Source organism: Meles meles, chromosome 12, assembly GCF_922984935.1.
Source record: "Meles meles chromosome 12, mMelMel3.1 paternal haplotype, whole genome shotgun sequence".
NCBI classification, from domain to species: domain Eukaryota; kingdom Metazoa; phylum Chordata; class Mammalia; order Carnivora; family Mustelidae; genus Meles; species Meles meles.
In genome coordinates, this window is record NC_060077.1 from 66,199,231 (window position 1) to 66,219,692 (window position 20,462).

The following is a 20,462-nucleotide window of genomic DNA, read 5'->3' on the forward strand; positions in this document are numbered from 1 at the left end:
AGCCCATATGCAAAGAACAGGTAGAGATTTAGTGACAGCTAAATACCATCTATATAATTAATGTCCTTAAAATGAATTTCATTGATTTTGTGGGATTTGTGGGTTTTTTGCATTTGATTTGTAAATTTGATTTTGGTTGTTATAAGTTTAGGTAAAGAATACTGCAAATCATTTTAGTGCATATTTAGTTTTTATTATAAAACTTTTTATTATAAAAGTAATTTAAATAAACCATGGGTTTATGAGAACTATTTTTCTTTAAGATAATTTAGTACCCAAATAAATTTTGGAAAATGCTGAGTTTGGAGCAAGACTAACGTGGATTTTATTCTGGTGATACTTTTTATCAGATGTGAGAGTCTGGCAGTTCTTTTAACAACTCTGAGCCTCAGAGTTTTTATCTATGAGATAGGGATAATGCTAGTCTCATTAGACAGTTGTGGAGTTTATAGAACAATGTATGTAATGATGTCCCCATATTTTCATTTCTCATCCAGAGTCTCTCCTGAGCTCAAAAGCCATTTTATTATCTTCAAGTAACGGCTTTATCCACTTAGGCATCTCAAAGGCACATCCGACTCAATTTATCAAAAACTGTCTCATTCTCCTGAAACACTTCTAGTGTTCCCTAACTTAGTGAATGCCACCATCAGTAGAAGTCATCAATTAAACCTTTGTCATTGAATTCCATTCTTCCTGTTGCTTCACATAAAACATGCCCAGGTATTTCCATTTTATGTAATAACTTTTGAAGCAAGGACCTCTCTGTATCCATCTGTGATGACTTGAGTTTAGGTATCAATCACATTGCTTGGATTGTTGGAACAGCTCTGATTCAAACATCCAGTCTTTCTTCTCTCTAATCCATTTCCCATGATAAAGGAAGATTGCTTTCTGAAAAGATAAACTTGATCATACCTACTTATCAACCTGAGGTCATTGCCTTCGAATATAGTCCAATTTGTTACTATGGCTTATAAGTTTTTTCATGTTCTAGTATCTGCTTATATCTCCCGGTTTATCAGCCTCATGTCTTGGCCAATTTTTCAGCTATCTTCAACTATTTATATTGTTATAATTTTTCAAATATGTTATTTTTCTTTTATCCTTTAGATAGAATATCATTCTCATTCTGGAATATTCATGCTTACTTCCTATCCTTATTGATGTTTGCTTGCCTGTTGTGTTTCAACCTTCCTTGGCCTGCAAAGACCACATGTGTGCCCTCTGAACTGACACCCTAAATTACCCCATTATGTTTAACTCATTTTAAAAAATTCTTTTTGAAAAATTTTAGTGTGATCTACTTACAAGAGATTCTTATTCATAGTCATATTTGCAGTGCCTTTTACACATAGTATTTTTTTTTTTTTTTTAAAGATTTTATTTATTTATTTGACAGAGAGAGATCATAAGTAGGCAGAGAGGCAGACAGAGAGAGTGAGAGGGAAGCAGGCTCACCGCTGAGCAGAGAGCCCGATGTGGGACTCGATCCCAGGACCCTGAGATCATGACCTGAGCCGAAGGCAGCAGCTTAAACCACTGAGCCACCCAGGCGCCCCTACACATAGTACTTTTTAAAAATTTCTGTTGAATGACTATAGTATAAAGTAAGTGCTAACTGAATATTTGATGATTTTTTAAAAAGATTTCATTTATTTATTTGAAAAAGAGAGAGCACAAGAGCACACATGAAGGGAAAAGGGAGAGCGGGAGGGACAGAGGAAAGGGAGAAGCAGGCTCCTCACTGAGCAGGGAGTCCAATGCTAGGCTCCATTCCAGGACCCCAGAATCATGACCTGTGCCAAAGACGGATGCTTAACCAACTGAGCCATCCAGACGCCCCAAATATTTGATGATTTTGTACAGAATGCTTATTCTATGTAACTACACACATTTAGATTTTTTTCTGTTTTCTTCTCTTTTTTTCCTCATGTATATTTTATCTCTTTGTGGAAACAAGTTATCTTTTATATTTATTGAATACCCCATGGCTTCTGGGATATTTTGAAACTCATAGTAGGTGCTTAAAATACTATTTAAGTGAGCATTAAAATTAATTAAAATGCCAGTAAATTTATAGGTATATCCATCAAAATGATTACTTGAAGCTGTTCAGACAAATGCACTGGTTGAGCAACTAAATATTTAATCATCTGATTATTTTTATACCATTTACTTCTTATGATATGAGAGAGATGGACTATTTAAGCAGAAAGACCCTGACTGTAGAAATTATGTTTAATCAGTCATCAGAATGATGTTCAACTAGCCAAACACCATTTTAGATACTTCTGGTTAACAATGTCTAGAAAAAACCCCACATCTCTTGAATATTAGTCTTCCCTCCAGTTTTTATTTACTTTATTACAGAGATTGTAAAGGGGAAGTCATAATAAACTCTCTTAATATGTAACTTCAGTGACAGTTCTACTCAGAAGAATACAAATATAACAATAATAATGAATAATAATTAGTTTAAAAGTTTCCATATATTGATCACTGGATTTTTGTCCTTGTCATGACTAGTGACCTTGTTTTCGATATATCTGAGAAGGGGAATGGACAACAGAGAAACCAGTTGATTCTTTTGACAGATAAAGCCAAGTGATGACAGTTAATTATGATTAACATCTGGGAATTCCACCGTATTAAAAAGCCTGAGAAGGAAGAATGATCAGCATCTCAATTTCTTTTTCGTTGTCGCGCTCTGTATATAAGACCATTTTGAAAGGAGACCTAAAAGAACAATTCTCAGAGGATTCTGTATTGGTTAGAATAGTAAATGCAAAGACATGAATCTATAATGTTTGTTTATCATATGGTTATAAACTACCTACAATTCTTCATTTTTCATGCTTCCCATATATAAGTCTGTTAAATGTGCATATATTTGGAAATAATATAATTTATGGCTCAAAAAATATCACAATGGAAATTGTGTGATTTTTTTTTGAACCAAATGATAATTTAGAACCAAAAGATAATTTAAAAAATAGATTTCAGAACTCATGAGATATGGAAAGTGCAGCACCTAATAAGGAAATCTATTACATTAAATGTTTATAAAAGAAAATAAATAAAGCTTAAAATTAGCAAGTAAAACAGTCAACTTAGGACACTGAAAAATAAAAACTCATCAAATTCCTCCAAAGTAGAAGAAAACAATAAAAAAAAAGGAAGGATAAAAAGTTAAAAAATAGCATAGAGAGGATCAATAAATTCAAAAGTTGGCTTTGGAAAGGCTAATAAAATAGATTAAAATTCTGATGAGGTTGATAAAGGAAACACAGAAATAGGACTGAAAATAGGACATGACTACAGATACAGCAGTGATTAAGGAAATGGAAATTTTTGAATAATTTTATGGCTAAAGAATTGATAAATTATACATAATGGACAAGTTTCAAGAAAAATACAGCTTATCAAAAATTATCCAAGGCAAAGCAAATTGTATAATCAGAACTATAATCATTTAAGAAATTGAATAGGTAGTTTAAAATTTCTCTCCCTTCAAAAAATAAAATAGTTATCAAATGGTTTAAACTTTCAAAGAATGTATCATGCAAAACATTGAAAATATTCCAGGGTAACAAATAAAAATGAAGAATTTTCAATTTATTCTGTAACTCTGAAATAAACATCAGACAAGAGAATATGGAAAAGAAGAATTAGACTCTAATCTATCTACAGTTGTCGATAAGTCCCTGCATTTCCCATTTAAGGCATATGAGTATAAATAACATGACAAGATTCCTGTGTGTCTTGGTTTCTGAAAGCTATTTCAAAGAGGAGTATCATGGAAATTTCTTACTATGTCTCTAACAATGTACTACCCCTAGTGTAAGGCTTTGACTTTTTCAGTTTTAAAGGATTTTAGTCATGAAGTACATAAGCTGCTTTGACAGATTGAAATTATTTTGTTAATTTGTTTCCGACTCACAGAATTCATTTAAAATATTAATAAATAATAATTTATAAATAAAAAAGTAAAATAAGAAAAAGAAAACAGAAATAACACTGGCATCTAAGCAAACATAGCAATTATTATGTCCAAAGGGGAAGAAGATGAATGTTCCTTAGCATCAAAAATGTGCCAGACACTGTTTATAGACATATTAATTGTATCTTATTTAATTTTCCTAACCTTATACAATAAAGACTATTACTCTTGTGTAAATGGAGAAACAAGTTTATGAAGGTTAAGTTACTCACGTAACTTTCCCCAGCCTTTAAGCAATACACCTATGACTCAGAGTTAAGTAAGTTTTGGCTTCAAAGCCCATGCTTATACTGTGCTGAAGTTTTGTAGAAAATTTAGATTTTTGATATAGTAAGAAAAGTGCGGGATTTCAGAATATGACACTCAACAATATTAAAAATTCATCAGTCTGTGTTCTCTTTCCAGTTATATTCAGGCTAATAGGTCTAATGAGTTATTTTAATAAACTTTTTTTTATTTTGAAATAATTTGGAATTTATAGCAAAATTATCAAGATGGTACAAAGATTTTCTTTATGTGCTTCACCTACCTCCCCCTAATATTAACTATTTGCATTATCATGGTTCATTTGTCAAAATTAAGAAACTAAGGAGAGAGAGAGATTATCAATATCAGGAATGATAGAAGGAATAATAAATAGCACTACAGACCCCACAGATGTTAATGATACTTAATGGTGAATGCTTCTCTCGCAGGAAGCAAGATCAACAAATAAAAATCAATTCTAACTCTAAAATACCAAAAATGAATCACTGGAGACCAAAATGAATGAAATGAAAATAAATGAAAGAATGAAAAAAACAACAGCGAAAGAAAACAATAAAACAGTGCCATTTATAGTATCATGACAAAAAAATTTAAAACAGGTGTAAAATAATATGAGAGATCTAAAAGAGGTATAAAATTTATATGTTGAAAACTAAAAAAAAAAACCCTGGAAATTGAAGAAAATTTTTGAAAATTATATACTCAGCTAAAGACCTATATTTTAAAAAAAGCTCTTAAAATACAATAATTAAAATTTAAAAATTAGTTTTAATCAATGGATGAAATATTTGAACAGACGGTTAATAAAAAAGGATATTAGCATGCAAATAAGCACCAGAATATGTATTCAGAGTCATTAGTTATTACAAAGATGAAAATTAAAACATTAATAAGACACCATTATACACCCACTAGAATGGATTAAAAATGAATAATACCAAATGCTGGTAAGGTTGCAGAGCAACTGGAACTCTTATATACATTGCTAATGGGAATGCAAAATGGAAAGTCACTTCAGAAAACAGTTTGGCAGTTTCTTACAAAGTTATACCTACAATTTTAGCAATATAGCCTAGCAGTCCAACTTACATTTATCAAAATGAAATAAAATTTTATCCTCACACAAAAATCTCTATGCAAGTATTTGTAGAGACTTTATTCATGATTGCCTCAAACAAGAAAGAATCCAAATTTCCCTCAACTGTGGAATTTATAGAATGGTACATTATTCAATGGAACACCACTCAGTAATAAAACTGATCAAACTACTGATACATGCAACAACACAGATTACTTTTAAGCACATGAGCTAAGTGAAAGAAATCAGAATAAAAAGGATGTACATTCTGGGGCGCCTGGGTAGTTCAGTGGGTTAAGCCTCTGCCTTCGGCTCAGGTCATGATCTCAGGGTCCTGGGATAGACCCCCTCATTGGGTTCTCTTGGTGGGGAGTCTGCCTCTCTCTGCCTGCCTCTCTACCTACTTGTAATCTCTCTCTCTCTCTCTGTGTCAAATAAATAAATAAAATCTTCAAAAAAAAAAAAAAGGACGTACATTGTATTAATCTGGTTATACAATATTCAGGAAAAGGCAAAAACTTAAAGAGATAAAAGGCCAGATCCGCGATTTCTAGGGGGCTGGATAGTGTGGGAATGAAGGGAGCAGAGAGAATTTGGTTAAAATGTGAGCCAGATGAACCTTTTTGGGAATAGAACTATTCTGTCTTAACTTTGGTCTGTTTATATGACGAAATACATTTATCAAAACTTTCAAAACTGTACATACTAAAAAGGGTAAACTCTATTTATGCCAATCTAATTTAATTTTTTTAAAAAAAGGAAAAAATATTGGATTTTCACTAAAAATTTATTGAACTTATTTCGTAGGCTCTTCTCCTAAGATTAAATGGCCATTTGTTTACTTAATGCCTTCTGGAAAAACATATTGAAGACACAATCAATCGATAAAGGAGAGGAGAGGAGACAAGACTAAAGACTTAGGAAAAGGAACTGATAGCCACATTCTCAAAAGTTTACAGGGAACAGTAAACTATGATGTCCATTATTTCTTTTTCTTTCCCTTATCTCCCATGAGGAAAAGGAAAATGAGGACTCTGCCATAATATCCAAGTCTTTCAGAAATCTAATCAATTCAATATTTTTCCAAACATAAAATTTAATTGGAAAAGTAAATTATTTTGTATTATAAGAAACAGTATTTTGAAAACCAGTTACATACTAATTAGAAGTCTAATTAGTTTTCTATAATGAGAAATATGTGATAAAAATTTTATTTCTCCAGAGATTCTATGGGGATATTAGTGAGAAGTTAGTTTAGAAGGAATAACCAATTAAGACTCTTACAGTGGATAGAAAAATAAATGTAAAAAGCATTTTACCTATTTAGCTCTTTAGAAGTAAAACTAAAGACAGATCACTAAGAAATAATCGGAGATGAGAATATTTTTTTAAATATTTTATTTATTTATTTGACAGAGATCACAAGTAGGCAGAGAGGCAGGCAGAGAGAGAGGAGAAAGCAGGCTCCCCGTGGAGCAGAGAGCCGGATGCGGGACTTGATCCCAGAACCCTGAGATCATGACCTGAGCCGAAGGCAGAGTCTTTAACCCACTAAGCCACCCAGGAGCCCTAGAGATGAAAATATTGTAATAATCTTCATTTGGTTCTGAACTAGCACAAATAAATGAGGACCATGTATTTTTTCTATGAGATCAGACCCATTTTCCCTTCAGATATTTATCCAGTATCACCACCCATAACACACAAACACCTTCTTTTTTCATACTAATTGCCCCCCTAGGTTCTCATCTACTTCTGATCCATTTGTAGCTTACAGCTGAATTTGTATTCCTAAAGCACACCTTCTATCATGTACACTCACCTCTAACTACTTCAAGATGCACTGTATCTTCCTTTACCTCGGAGAGACCACACATCACAGTCTGGCTTTGATAAAATTGTTGTTTACCTATCTTTTGGATTTCATTTCCATAATACTAAAAATTATCCATTCTCTCCTTTAACTACACTTCTCTATTTACTTTCCAACTTAGGTAGCAGTGCTTTTTGTTTTGTTTTGTTTTTTTGCCATCTCTCACAAAACAGAAAAAAAAAGGCCAAAAATGAACAGAGCCTCAGAGAAAGCTAGGACACCATTAATCATACCAACATATGTTATAATGGGAATACCAGAGGAGAGGAGAGAAAGAAGGGAGTAGAAAAAAAATATGAAATAATGTGTGAACATTTCCCAAATTTGGTGAAAACATTAAGCTACATTGTCAAGAAGCTGAATGAACTTTAAGTAAGATACACAAAAAGAGATACATAACCCATACAAATAGTAATCAAAATGTTTAAAGTAAAAAATAAAACGAAAATCTTGAAAGTAGTAAGACAAAAATGATTCATTGCACACAGGGAACCCCATGAAGATTAACAGTTGACATCTCATTAGGCAACAGAGGCCAGAAGGCAGTGCAGCCACATATTCACAAAGCTTAAAAAACTCTCAACCAAGAATCTTAAATCTAGCAAAACTATCTTTCAAAAGTAAAGGAGAAATAAATGTATTCCCAAATTACAAAACAAACAAAAAACAAAATTCACTGTTAACAGACTTGCCTTACAAGAAATATTAAAGGAAATTCTTCAGTCCAAAAGCAAGTGACACATAATTGAATTATATAATAATTGAATATATAACATAATTGAATTGGTAATTAAAAGCCACACGAGAAAAGAGTTCTGTTAAAGTAAATATGTAGGTAATTATGAAAGACACTTCAATTGTGCATTTCTTATTTCTCCTTACTGATTTCAAAAATAAGTTGCATAAAATGATATGTATATAACTGCATTAATGATCCTATAATGTATTTGACAGTAACAACACAAATAAAGTAGTTGGGGGAAAGGTGTATACGGGAATAAAGAAATGACAAGAGATGGTAGCACATATCCATAAGAATAAATGAAGAGAATCAGAAAGGGTGACTTCATTTAATCTCTCAGCATCATTACAAGATAAATGACTACTATCATAGTCAGTTCGAGCTGCTATTAACGATTACCTTAGACAGGGTGGCTTAAATGACAAACATTTATTTCTCATAGTTCTGTAGATTAACAAGTTCAAGATCAGGGTGGTAACAGAGCTGGTGTTTGGTGAAATCCTGCTTTCTGGTTTGCATATGGCCATCTTCTCATTGTGTCCTCATAAGGCAGAAAGGAAATAGGAAGCAAGCACTTTTGTGTCTCTTCTTATGACACTAATCCCACCATGAGTACTCTAACTTCATGACTAATTACCAAATTCTTCAGCTCCAAATATCATAATACTGGGAATTAAGATTTCAACACATGAATTCTGGGAAGAGACAAACATTCAGTCATAAAAAGTGGAGAAAGTGATAATAACACATATTATTGGGTCTAAATTAGAGATATATACATATACACACACATACACATTCTATATAACATTAGGTATACCATTTATCATATAATATATGCAAAACTTATTTTGATATCTATTTAATATACTATAGTACTAAATAGTACCAAAAGAGGGAAGAGGAAATGGCTATATGAAATCAAAATTCCTATATTTTATGGGAACTAATTCAGGATAAATCTGAAGTAGATTTTGATTAGTTAAGATATACTATAGGGGCGCCTGGGTGGCTCAGTGGGTTAAAGCCTCTGCCTTCGGCTCAGGTCGTGATCTCGGGGTCCTGGGATCGAGCCCCGCGTCGGGCTCTCTGCTTGTCGGGGAGCCTGCTTCCTCCTCCTCTCTCTCTGCCTGTCTCTCTGCCTGTCTCTCTGCCTACTTGTGATCTTTGTCTGTCAAATGAATAAATAAAATCTTTAAAAAAAAAAAAAAAAAAAAAAAAAAAAAATTTAAAAAAAAAAGATATACTATAAACCAAAGAAAAACCAGTAGAGGAAAAAAAAATCAAGAAAATAATTTAAAAAAATCACTGAAGAACTAAGATGTTACACTAGGAAATATCCATTTAATAAAAAAGATGGCAAAAATATTAAAAAAATAAAAAAGATGGCAATAGAAGATAGAGGAAAAAAAGACATGAGACATGTGGAAACAAAAATGAACAAAAACTGCTGATATATATTTAACTCTATCTATAATATTAAAAATTAATAATAAATAATCTAATTAAAAGTCAGATTGTATAACTGCCCCACATTAAAAAAAAAGATTCAACCTTGTTTAATCTACAAGAGATACACTTTATGTTAAAAATTCAAATAGGTTGTGGGCAAAAGCATTGGGAAATGTATACCATAAATACAGTAACCATAAAAGAGCTGAAATAGCTATGCTAATATTAGATAAAATTTATTTTTTTAAAGATTTTATTTATTTATTTGACAGACAGAGATCATAAGTAGGCAGAGAGGCAGGCAGGGGGTGAGGGGGGAGCAGGCTCTCCACTATGAAGACAGCCCGATGCGGGACTTGATCCCAGGACCCTGAGATCATGACCTGAGCCAAAGCCAGAGGATTTAACCCAATGAGCCACCTAGATGCCCCTAGATAAAATAGATTTTAAAGCAAAAAGTGTTAACAAAAGATGAAGAGGCAAAAAAAAAAATGATTAAGGAGCATTATCTCTTAATGATAAAAGGGTCACTGCATCAGGAAACTATAATAGTAATAAGGATATATATGCCTAAAAAAAGCTCCAAAATACACGAAGAAAACCCTGATATAACTGAAGAGTGAAACAGACAATACAATAATGATAGAGACTTTAACACTTCTCACTCAATAATGGAAAGAAAAACTAGAAAAAAGGTTGACAAAGAAATATTAGACTTGAGTAATACCATAAAACAACTAGACCTAGCAGATATCTATAAAACATTCTATCCAGCAACAGCAGAATATATATTCTTCTCAAGCACACATGGACTTTCTCCAGGAAAGACCATATGCTAAGCCATAAAACAATCACCAATAAATTTTGAAGAACTGAAGCATAGTCAGCTGGGAAGATGGCAGAGTAGGAGGACCCTAAGCTTGCCTCTAACCATGGATACTAGATAAGACTCACAACAGCATAAATAAGCCAGGAAATGATGCAAGACAAGCAGAACAAACTTCACAACTAAAGGCAGGGAAGAGGTCACATCCAAGAAAAAAATGAAGGTGAAGATGCAGTCTGGGAGTGAAACGGAGCATGGCCATCCATGGAGGGGAGAGAGCTGGTGATGCAGAGAAAAGCAGAAAACAGAATTTCACACTAGGGAGCCCTGGAGCAGGAAGGACAAATCTCTGTATTATTTGCCTTTGAAAGTGAGAAGGCTGAATTCCATGAGTTCTTAAAACCATCAGGACTTAAAGTCTAGAATTTTAAAAATCAGTGGACTCACCTCTGGGAGAGCCTAGAAAGCCTTAAGAAGCAGAGACCTTGTCCTTAAAGAGACAAGGATGTCAAACAGCCTGTGCAGATACAGTGTAGAACCAGTAGTTTGAAAAATACTGTGGGTGAAGGGGACGGAGATTTATTTGCTCATCTCAGAGTGCTCCCGGAGAGACAGGATTCATTGGGAGACCCCTATAGAAACAAAGGAGTTGGCTGGCGCCATTTCCTTCCCCTGTCCCCTAGCATAAACAATGGTCATTGGCATTCATACTCCTTACCTAAGATGCTTGCCCCAAGCTCCCCCTCCCCATGTTTGGAGGTTCTGCCCTTCCCAGTCATGGTCCTTGAGTCCTAGCACTGTAAACCCCTCCCTCCCAGACAACCCATCACAAACCCTGAGAACACCATATTCCCTGACCTGTGCATTTGTGGGACCTCAGCCTCTTAAGTAGAGAGAACAAACTGTTACCAGAGGGGAGGTAGGTGGGAGGATGAGTTAAATAGGTGATGAGGATTAAAGGGTGCAGTTTTCTGAAGATGAAAAAAATGATTTATAAAAACAAAAGAACTGAAGTATAAAATACATCCCCTGACCATAAGAAAATTTGCTAAATTCACAAATATGTAGAAATTAAAAGACACACTATTAAATAAAAGGTCAAAGAAGAAACCACAAAGAAAATTAAAAAAAAATTGAGATGAATGGGAAAATACCAACTACCAATATACAAAATATCAAAGCATATTAGATATAGCTAAAGCAGCATTCAGAGGGATATTCTTAATTGTCATGCCTATATCTAAAAAGAAGAAAGATGTCAAATCAACATTCTCCCTTAAAAAAAAAAAAAGTAGAGCAAACTAAACACAAAGTAAGCAGACAAAAGATAATAAGAAAGAATGTAGTGGAAAGGGGCACCTGGGTGGCTCATTGGGTTAAGCCTCTGCCTTTGGCTCAGGTCATGGTCTCGGGGTCCTGGGATCAAGCACCACATCCGGCTCTCTGCTCAGTGGGGAGCCTGATTCCTCCTCTCTTTCTGCCTGCCTCTCTGCCTACTTGTGAATTCTTTCTCTCTGTCAAATAAATAAATAAAATCTAAAAAAAAAAAGAATGCAGTGGAAATACATATTGATAAATAAAACTGGAAGACTGACCAAGTAAAACAAAAGAAGCAAGAGAAAAGGGGAAATTATTAAAATTAAGATGAACTTGGGGAGATAGTAATTTTAAGAAAATACTATGAATAACAGTTATGTATAGCAACGGAGTAAATAATAGTTGAAATGGGCAGATTCTATAAACAAATAAATTACTGAAAATTATTTAAGAATTAGAAAATATAAATAGATGCATAGCAAGTAAAGGGATTTAATTAGTAATTTAAAACTTCTCGCAAGGCAAAAAATCCAGGTTCAGATAACTTTCACTACTGAATTTTACCAGACTTTCAAGGAATAATACCAACCCTTCACCAGCTCTTCTAAGAAAAATAGAATAGGGAAAACTTCCCAACTTATTCTATAGAATCAGAATTACTGATAATCAAAACCAGACAAAGATTTCAAAAGAAAACTAAAGTCTAATGGCTCCTATGAATCATACAAAATTCCTCAACAAATACTAGCAAACTAATACAACAACATATAAAAAGGACTAGACATTAGAATCAACTGGGGTTAGGCAGACACACTTCTCAATTTTAAAACTTACTATACAGCTAAAATCAAGACCGTGTTGTACTGGTGTGAACAAGTCTCAAAACAGATAACAGAATAGAACGGAGAATCCACAAATAAACTCTTACATTTACAGTTTGTTAAGTTTCATAAAAATTTCAAGACAGATTATTTGGGGGAAAAACAGTTTTTTTTCAACATTGGTGCTAAGAATGGGTATATACATGCAAAAGAGTAACATTTGACTTCTATTTCACACCTTTGAGAAACAAACAGGGTTTGGGAAGGGAGGAGGTGGGGAATGGTGAGCCTGGTGGTGGGCATTAAGGAGGGCACATACTGCAGGGAGCACTGGGTGTGGTGCATAAACAATGAATCTTGGAGCACTGAAAAAATAAAATTAAATTTAGAAAATTAACTTAAAATGGTCATAATCTTGTATGCAAGAGATAAAACTGTAAAATTCTTACAGGAAAACATGGACATAAGTCTTTATTACCTCGAGTTAGTCATATGTTAAACACAATATCAAAAATACAAGTGCCAAAAGAAAATTAGATAAATTGTATTACGCCAAAGTTTAAAACTTTTTTTTTTGCCGAAAATAATACCATAAGTAAACTGAGAAGATATCCCATAGAATGTGAGAAGATATTTGAATATCATTTATCTGATAACAGACTTATGTACAGAAGATTTAAAGAACACATATGACTTTGTTTATTTGAGAGAGAGTGAGCATATAGAGAGATAGTGAGAGGGAGAAGCAGAATCCCCACTGAATGGAGAGTCCCATGCTGGGCTTGATCCCAGGACCTTAAGATCACAACCTCAGCCAAAGGCAGATGCTTAAACCACTGAGCCACCCACATGCCTCATGATTTTTTTTTTTTTTTTTAAGATTTATTTATTTATTTTAGAGAGAGAGTGGGTAAGCCAGGAGTGGGGGTGTGGACAGAGAGAGAAACTCAAGCAGACTCCCTACTGAACAGGAAACCTGACATGGGCCTCAATCTCACACGTATGAGATCATAACCAGAGCCGTACCAACTCAACCAACTGAGCCACCCAAGCACCCCCACATATGACTCTTAAACAAAACGACAAATAACCCAATGTACAAAGCTTTTGAATAGACATTTCTCTAAAGAACATATACAAATATACCAATAAGCATATGAAAAACTGTTCCTCATGATTAGTCATAGGAAAATTCAATCAAAACCACAATGAGATATCCCTTCACAACCACTAGGGTGGTTGCAGTGGAAGATTATCAAGTGCTAGCAAAGATTTAGAGAAATGAGAACCTTTAAACACTGATCATGAGAATTTAAAATGGAGAAGCCATTTTGGAAAACAGTTTGGCAGTTCTTCAAAATGTTAAATGTAGTGTTACCGTGTGACCCTGCAATCTCACTCCTAATTATATAACCCAAAATAAATAAAAATACATGTTCACTCAAAAATTTGTACAAAAATGTTCACAGGAGCATTTTTCATAGTAGCCAAAAAATTAAAAACAGTGTAGATGTCTATGAACTGATGAATGGATGAAAAATATGTGGTATATCCATACAAGGAATAATATTCAACAATAAAAGGAATAATACTGATACAGACAACAATCTGTTAACTTTGAGAACATTATGCTAAGTGAAAGAAACAAATACATAGAAACAGAAGGCAGATTATGAATTATGTGCTTGCTAAGGGGTGGGAAAGAAAAGTATGGAGAGGAGCAATGAGGAGTGACTGCAAATACACACAGGTTTTCTTTTGGGGAAAACAAAAATGCTCTAAAATTATACTATGGTGATGTTTGCACAATCTTCAGATCTTTGCCAGCACTTGATAATCTTCTACTGTAGCCACCCTAGTGGTTGTGAAGTGATATCTCTTTGTGGTTTTGACTGAATTTAAATTTACTTAAAGATTCATTTATTTATTGAGAGAGAGAGAAAGAGAGAAAGTATGAGAAAAAGAGTGTGGTGGGAGGGGCAGAGGGAAAGGGAGAGAAGCAGACTCCCTGCAGACCACCGAGCCCCAAGCAGAACTCTATCTCATGACCTTGGGATCACGGTCTCAGCCAAAATTAAGAGTTGGAGGCTTAACTGACAGAGCCACCCTGTGAATATATTTAAAAAGCACTGAAATGTACATTATAAATGGGTGAACAGTATGCTATATTATTTACCTCAATAACACTTTTAAAAAACATAATTCACATCATGCTAAATTTTTGCTTAAAATCTTTCAATAATTTCTCATTTTACTTGAAGCAAAATCAAATTGTTATATTCGTTAATGAGGGTCTCCAGAATATGATCTCCATTTTTAACCTCTCTGTCATTAGATGTTACTATTCTTTACTTGCTCAGCTAGACACACTGCCTTGTAGGTCCTCAAATATGCCTGCAAACTCCTATTTCAGGGACAATGTGTTTGATGTTTTTCCCACCTGGGACATTTTTTCCCTAGATACTGTGTTGATTGTTCCCTCATCTTGTGCTTTTGCTCAACAAAGCCTTCATGAGACAACTGTGCTTTAAATGAAAACTCCTTCCACTTAGACACTACCATCTCTTTTTTTTTTAATATTTTATTTATTTTATTTGACAGAGAGAGAGGTCACAAGTAGGCTGAGAGGCAGGCAGAGAGAGAGGGAGAAACAGGCTCCCCACCGAGCAGAGAGCCCGATGCGGGGCTTGATCCCAGGACCCTGAGATCATGACCTGAGTCGAAGGCAGAGGCCTAAACCACTGAGCCACCCAGGCGCCCCTCTTTCCATGTCTTTTTTTCCCCTCCATGTCATTTGTCATTCTTTGGCCTCCGTTTTCTGTTCTACAACCTATTATTAAACTATAGATTCCCAAAGGCATGGCATCACCTGTTTCTTCACAGTGGCTTCCTTAGTACCTAGAACAGTAGGTTATTACATGGTATGCATGAAACAAATATATTTGCTCAATTTATTATTTGTACAACGTGGCTAGTACCTTTAATTTTCTACTGCAGCCAGGAAATGTAGTATCCTTGTAGAACTTAAAGTTCTTCCATAAAAATAAAAGCACTTCACTTTTTTGAAATGAAAAATGTGTTAAAAAAATCACACAACATTATTTTCTCAGCTGAAGTTAAAGAATGAATATCTGATAAGTCATATCAAACATGTAGGACAAGATCCAGTTAATTGACTTTTGCTGCAAACACAAATTATAATTTGTTCACACATCACAGCTCCGACAACATCAGTTAATCTTTGGGTACTATTCCCTGACATATCTTTGTCTTTACTGCTCCAGGTTGAAGAGATTTAATCAGTTTGGGCCTGACCACAACAACATCTGCCAGTGCCTGCAGGGGCTAACAGTCAAAAGAGAGAAGGGGTGAGGAGAGCAACTCATTCCTCCACAGTCACCAGGGTAACCAGAGGCATAGTGGCTGGCCTTGTTGACATTTCAGGCAATGCTGTTCAGGATTAACTTGTGTTTTCATTATGAAGACAGAAAGTGTGACTCAAAAGTCATGAATTGATTATTGCCCAGGTGCAACATTAGTGTTACTGCCTTAAAACACATTATAAAGTATGAAATCTGAAGGGGTATTGGAAGGTTACCAATATATAAAATATATTCCCCACTGTCCTGACATGACATGTAGAATAATCAACAATAGTGGTTCAGTCCTTTAAGATGTATTATTCTTAGCAGTCCTCTGCCCAAAGAGACTACTTAAAGATGTTATGCACAAAAACACATCACCTGTCATTAACAGTATTTTAAAATAGACTAAGATTTCATAATCTTAAATTCTCTTGCTTGCAAATATAAGAAACAGACCTCAGCCACTTTAAGAAGAAGGCAGTAACTTATCACAGAGACTGTGACATGGGCTAGAAGGAACTAGAATTAGATTAGAAATTCTCCAAACCTTTTCTCCATTGCTCATATTTTCTTGCCTCTACAAGGGGTTGCATTCTATCTCTCTCTCTTTCTCTCCCCAGCCCATCTACCAATATTCATTTTGCCTGCTTCTCAGGTCCATATGGTAGGTTAAAAGTGCCTTTCCCATAGCTTCCAGATGCACATTTCACCTCCAGCTGAAGAAAATGAGAATATTTGTCCCTCTCAAGCCCAATTCTAAAATTTCTACATAGATATGTGTTTGGCCACAGTTCTATAAGTGTTCCATATCCTAATTGAAGCTATACTTACTAAGGGTCAATGTCACATTATGCTAAATAGCTTGCACGGTGCCCAGATTGATTAGGGTGGACAACTTCATGTGGTGTCAGGAACTGGGCAGCGTCTTCACAATGCTTTTGTATGGAACACATTTTTAAATCTACTTTTAAAAAAATTATAGATGTCTACAAAAAATGCAGGAAAATGTTATAAATCTACTGCTGAATCTACCTCAGATGTCTTCACAAGATAACTGCTATTAAACTTATAGTGTGGAACTATTAAACCATAGCCATTAACACTCTAAAGTGAATGTGTTGAGGAGGAAAAACTTTTCCTCTACTTTTTTTTTTTATATTTTATTTATTTATTTGACAGAGAGAGATCACAAGTAGATAGAGAGGCAGGCAGAGAGAGAGAGAGGGAAGCAGGCTCCCTGCTGAGCAGAGAGCCTGATGCGGGACTCGATCCCAGGACCCTGAGATCATGACCTGAGCCGAAGGCAGCGGCTTAACCCACTGAGCCACCCAGGTGCCCCTTTCCTCTACTTTTTAATGTTCAGTGCTTAAGACCCTTTGAATTAAACTGACAAAAGACAGATTAGCAGGAGAAAAGACAAAATTTAATCACATAGGTTTGAGAGTTCACAAAAGTGTGCTTCAAATAGGCAGTTAGAATTTGGGATTTATATAGTAACTTAATAAGGGAATGTGAAGGAGGGGAAAGGACACTTAAAGGAAAGCAAATGAGTTTACAGAAGGATGAATGGGTCCTTTGGAGTATAGATGAGGGAGATGATAGTTTTTTGACCATGTCTGTTTAGGTGTGGTATAGAGATTTCTCATCTCTGGTGATGAGTCAATCTTCCCTGGTTGTTCCCAGGAAGGGGATTTAAGACAACTTGAGTTTTTAAAGGAAGTTTTGCTTCTAGGCAGGTAAGATTTCAGGACCTTAAATGCCTTATGCTCAAAATAATTTTTGTCCCATAATGGCATATTCTGGACCCCTTCAAATATACCAGTACGAAGTCTTATTAAGAGAAATTAAATTTTCCAGGAGGAGGTTCAGAGGATAAGTGGCTCTATTTTATACAGAAGCCACAGAATCAGAAAATATTCTGAGCAAAGTCAACTCTTGCGAAGTGGCAGGAGGGAACCTGGAGAGAGGGCAGCATGCGGGGGGAGCAGGGACACAGGACAGGCAAGCTTTATAAAGGACAACAGGTCCTGCAAGCCAGTCCATGTGATTCCTGAAACAAACCAGTGAAATGAGCATAACTGCTGTCTTTAGCTTTCCTGGGAGAATAGAGCTTATGAGGGGGTGTGGTTACTTAACTGTGATAATTCACAGTGTAACTTCTAGAAGGAGTACCTGAAAACTCAACTTCTAATTTTTTAATGGATCTCACATATGGTGTTTATAAGCAAGGGCAGCACAATCTGGCAGAGGCCCCTACTTGATATGGGTATTAAAAGAAGTATACAATTACATATATGGGAAGCACTGAGGCAGTGTCTAGCACACTGTAAGCATCTCAACAAGCAGCAGCTGTTTTGAGGCTATTCTTTGAAAGGTTATATAGGTCAGTGGTCAAGAACATGGACTCTACAACCAAACTTCAGGATGCAGTACTTGTTTCTTTGCACACCGTGCTAACCTCTCTGTACATCATTTTCCTCATCTGTAAAATGGAATATTCATAGAAACAACCTCCAAGGTTTCTTATTTTTTTTAAATGGGAATTAAATGAGTTAGTATGAAAAGCACTAGGAACATTTCTTGTAGGTACTATATGTGGTTACTATTACCAATAGAACCATCAACCAGGATGCAACTGGAAAGCCCAAAGTGGGGATGAGTTATAGGATGACTAGTCTATGACCTCAGTAAGTGATAGAAGACCTAGTTTCTTCTCACTGCTCCACTATTCTAGCCATAGGAGTGGGGTTTGATTTGATGCTGCATGCTCTTGTGATGGAAGGGATTATCTAATTGGTTTAAACAAGTTGACCTACTCCTCTGAATCATGCAGGTCTTGCTGTCTCATTTGTTGGCTTGATTCTTTTGTCAAAACAATTAGTTTTCCTTTTTAAACATCTACTGACAAATTGACAAGTTTACCCTTTTAAAATCTGTGGTGATTAAAACTGGTAATTTTAATACAACAGTTACAGCAGATTGATTAGGGTGCCCCAGTGCAGTGACCTGGTTGTTCAATTTCAGTGCCAGAAGTGGTTCCTGCTATTCCACAATATCTGCAGGCTAGTTTATATTAAAAAAAAAATGTTGGGGGGCGGGCAGCACCTGGGTGGCTCAGTAAATTAAGTTTCTGCCTGCGGCCCTGGGATTGAGACCTGCATCGGGCTCTCTGCTCAGCCAGGAGTCTGCTTCTCCTTCTCCCTCTCCTTCTGCTCCTTCCCCAATTCATGATATATATCTCTCTCTAAAATAATTAATAAAATCTTAAAACAAAAAAACAGCCATTGGGCAATTTTTTGGTCTCTGATGTGACAAAATCATTGATTCTCACTGATAATATCAATTTACATGTCCACATTCTCTAAATCTAAATCCTTTTTTTTTTTTTTCCAGTGGTGGGATTGCATTTAGTATCACTAGGGTTCTTTAATAGTACAAAGTTCCTAAAATTTTTACATGATGTTTTCAAATCATAAATTTAAACTGTTTATTAGGAATATGAATCAGATAAAACAAGAAATTTGAAAACTGAGGTTGAAAGTCATAGAAATGTGCAAGTTAATGAGGGGTAATTTAAAAAAACTTAGAAGTCTGTAAAAATGAAAAAACAAACAAACAAACAAACAACAAAACACGGAAAATGTGGTAGCTAAGACTTCCAACAATGAAGTTGGCCGTAAAGGAAACAACAGAATTACACCAATAGGAATAGTCGATTAGCATACAGCAGGGCAGTCAATCAAAAAAGTTTGAGAATTTATTTAGGTAATTATTTAAATATAAATTTTATTGTTATAAAAAGTCAAAAGAGCCTACAACTTGGTAACTCATTGGAAAATAAATCATGAACAATCACCACTATAGACTACCACATGTAGTAACATGCACTGATCTTGCACACGGTGAAGGAAATGGTCAGATATTTTTGAACTAACACAAAAAAATTATAAACAAGGAAGTACAAGGTTGGTTTCCATATCCACTTGAACGGTATAGCTCCCCTACGAGATGAACAATGTGTTCCACACAGTCTATATGAGACTTTTCTCTACCTTCAAGAGATCTACTCTAGTTGGGGAGAAAGAATGTGGTCTTCTTGGGCAGAAAAATAATTAGATTATTAGCTGGTAACCTAACTATAATATTAGAAGTGCTCTCACTTGATTGTACTGCTTAGCCTGATATTTTATTTTTTGCATATTATATCTGAAAAACTTGTGTATTCTGGTTCATTCATGATTTTTCATGAAAGCACTGTTTTTCTCTTTATTTTGTTATTTTTTCTTGACCACTTAAGACGAAATAAAGACTTCCCTTTGATCACATCTGTCAAGATTGATGGAAAGCACAGAGTCAGTTATGTTTAGACCATCAACATTTCTGCAAGTGCTGCAAGGGAATTCACTTGGCAGAAAAACCAGCTTCCCAGTTCAGCTTCTAGTCATAGTTCTCTGAGGTGTGGGCTGGGACAGCTTTTAGAGATTGCTGTTTTCTCTGGCAACCTGTATCATTTCCAGCATCTGTATCCCAGAAGAGGACTTCCTTGTGAATTAATCAAGGACTCAGCAGCCTAGAAAATTTGGTGAAGTGATTCCTCATTCCTAACAAATCTCCACTGTACACAGCAGATAGGTCACCTGAAGCTCCCCTTGAGTGATTCTGGTCTCCAGTCTGGGAAGGTGGCTCCCTCAGGGTCCCATTCTTTCTATTCATTTCAG